Source organism: Mustelus asterias, chromosome 2, assembly GCF_964213995.1.
Source record: "Mustelus asterias chromosome 2, sMusAst1.hap1.1, whole genome shotgun sequence".
Lineage (NCBI taxonomy): Eukaryota > Metazoa > Chordata > Chondrichthyes > Carcharhiniformes > Triakidae > Mustelus > Mustelus asterias.
The window spans coordinates 146,001,511-146,004,894 of NC_135802.1; the positions used below are offsets into that span (position 1 = coordinate 146,001,511).

At 45.2% G+C, this 3,384-nt stretch overlaps 1 non-coding gene across 1 annotated transcript; it reads left to right on the plus strand.

The window, feature by feature from the left end:
- Window positions 1-1,812: 1,812 nt before the first annotated feature.
- trnar-ccg (transfer RNA arginine (anticodon CCG)) lies at window positions 1,813-1,895 on the plus strand. Its single transcript has one exon. It is a non-coding gene; the product is annotated as a tRNA-Arg (tRNA).
- Window positions 1,896-3,384: the final 1,489 nt, after the last annotated feature.

Below are 3,384 nucleotides of genomic sequence, written 5' to 3' on the forward strand. Positions count from 1 at the left end.
AGAGGCTAGGAATACTGCGGTGAGTAACTCACCTCCTGACTCCCCAAAGCTTATCCACCATCTACAAGGCACAAGTCAGGAGTGTGATGGAATACTCCCCACTTGCCTGGATAGGTGCAGCTCCAACAACACTCAAGAAGCTTGACACCATCCAGGACAAAGCAGCCCTTGATTGACACCGCATCTACAAACATCCACTCCCTCCACCACCGAGGCTCAGTAGTTGCAGTGTGTACTATCTACAAGATGCACTGCAGCAATTCACCAAAGATCCTTAGACAGCACCTTCCAAATCCACGACCACTTCCATATGGAAGGACAAGGGCATCAGATTCATGGGAACACCAACACCTGCATGTTCCCTCCAAACCACACACCACCCTAACTTGGAAATACATCGTAATTCCTTCGCAGTCGCTGGGCCAAAATCCTGAAATTCCCTCCCTAATGGCATTGTGGGTCAACCCACAGCACGTGGACTGCAGCGATTCAAGAAGGCAGCTTACCACTCAAGGGCAACTAGGAATGGGCAATAAATGCTGGCCAGCCAGTGACACCCATGTCCCATGAATGAATTTTTAAAAAGACGGGGGCAGGGGCAGTGCAACTCCAGCAGGAACCATAAACCATTAAGGATGGTATATGTCTTCAATGGAAAAGCATATCCCTTTGTAATGCCATAGCTGCAATGATAACAGCTCCATCAGTTAAAATAAATGATGTCGGGGCTCAAAATATTGGAACTTTAGCAAACAGGGACCTTGTGTATATGCTATGTCTGTAACTGGACACTAAGATGATGGCTGCCAGTGATTTGTTCAGTGAAATTCAGTCCATTTGAATGGCCTTCTTATACCATTTACTATAATTCAAAAGCACTGAATTTCACTGAACAAATCAGCCATCATCTCAGTGTCCAATTATAGGCATAGCATATACACAAGGTCCCTTCAGGTCTGAATGACTCAGTTGCACATTACCTTCAACAAAAGTCATTTAAATCGAGGAGCAAATTCAGCAAAGCTGTATGAGGCCTTGCTAGACAGCATTTAACATCTGATATGAGAATGTGACAGTGATATTAAAAAAGAAAAAATATAAAACATTCGTTTTCCTGACACCAGGAGGAGGTAAGACAACAATTTACCGAACCACAGGTTGAAGTAAGTCAACACTTCAACATGCACGACAAATCCTTACCCGAAGTTTTTGAAAGAGCAAACTGTGCATCCAATCCTTAAAACCGTCACATTTATGCAATATAGTCTCACTGTAGATACTACTGTTAAAACAAAAGAGTTGAGCGATTAGGCACCTTTCTTTTCGTCAACATACATGTCACTACACAAAGTCCTGGAAAGTCTGTATGCCTGGAGAAAATATTAAAATGCAAACAACCTTCTGAAATATTTAATTGAGAATGCATTAAAATGCAAAATAAGTTCATGTGGATTAATGGCTGCCATTATCCAAATAGTTACAGAAACGTTTTCACAATGAAGTTGTAGACTTCTTGGCTTCAGAGTGGAATTCTAAAGAATGGGTGCGAGAAGAATCCCATTCTATCACAAGGATATGTAAATGGGTGAAACTTGAACATCGCTGTATGTTAATGGCTAAGGCATTAGGTACTATTTGTTAGGACAATGAACAACAGATACTATGGTCACCTGACAAAAACAGGTTTCTGATATAAAACATCTGAATAGACACATTTTTGAAAGATTGAAAGAAGGAGACTTCCAGATCATTGGGCCCTGCCTAAAATCTGTTGGGAGGCAAAGAATTCGGACAGGCTCTTACCTACCTAGAGTCAGGATGGCCGAGCAGCCTAAGGCGCTGCATTCCGGTCGCAGTCTCCTCTGGAGACGTGGGTTCAAATCCCACTCCTGACATTGATTCATGGGTGGCATGGTGGCACAGTGGTTAGCACCGCTGCCTCACAGTGCCAAGGACCTGGATTCGACTCCTGGCTCGGGTCACTGTTTGTGCGGAGCTTGCACGTTCTCCGTGTGTCTGCGTGGGTTTCCTCCGGGTGGCTCCGGTTTCTTCCCACAGTCTGAAAGACGTGCTGGTTGGGTGCATTGGCCATGCTAAATTCTCCCTCAGTGTACCCGAACAGGCGCCGGAGTGTGATGACTAGGGGATTTTCACTGTAACTTCATTGCAATGTTAATGTAAGCCTACTTGTGACTAATAAATAACTACATAGAACATAGAACATAGAACAGTACAGCACAGAACAGGCCCTTCGGCCCACGATGTTGTGCCGACCTTCATCTGAAACCAAGATCAAGCTATCCCACTCCCTACCATCCTGGTGTGCTCCATGTGCCTATCCAATAACCGCTTAAATGTTCCTAAAGTGTCTGACTCCACTATCACTGCAGGCAGTCCATTCCACACCCCAACCACTCTCTGCGTGAAGAACCTACCTCTGATATCCTTCCTATATCTCCCACCATGAACCCTATAGTTATGCCCCCTCGTAATAGCTCCATCCACCCGAGGAAATAGTCTTTGAACGTTCACTCGATCTATCCCCTTCATCATTTTATAAACCTCTATTAAGTCTCCCCTCAATCTCCTCCGCTCCAGAGAGAACAGCCCCAGCTCCCTCAACCTTTCCTCATAAGACCGACCCTCCAAACCAGGCAGCATCCTGGTAAATCTCCTCTGCACTCTTTCCAGCGCTTCCACATCCTTCTTATAGTGAGGTGACCAGAACTGCACGCAATATTCCAAATGCGGTCTCACCAAGGTCCTGTACAGTTGCAGCATAACCCCACGGCTCTTAAACTCCAACCCCCTGTTAATAAAAGCTAACACACTATATGCCTTCTTCACAGCTCTATCCACTTGAGTGGCAACCTTTAGAGATCTGTGGATATGGACCCCAAGATCTCTCTGTTCCTCCACAGTCTTCAGAACCCTACCTTTGACCCTGTAATCCACATTTAAATTAGTCCTACCAAAATGAATCACCTCACATTTATCAGGGTTAAACTCCATTTGCCATTTTTCAGCCCAGCTTTGCATCCTATCTATGTCTCTTTGCAGCCTACAACACCCCTCCACCTCATCCACTACTCCACCAATCTTGGTGTCATCAGCAAATTTACTGATCCACCCTTCAGCCCCCTCCTCTAAGTCATTAATAAAAATCACAAAGAGCAGAGGACCAAGCACCGATCCCTGCGGCACTCCGCTAGCAACCTGCCTCCAGTCCGAAAATTTTCCATCCACCACCACCCTCTGTCTTCGATCAGACAGCCAGTTACCTATCCAATCGGCCAACTTTCCCTCTATCCCACACCTCCTTACTTTCATCATAAGCCGACCATGGGGGACCTTATCAAACGCCTTACTAAAATCCATGTATAT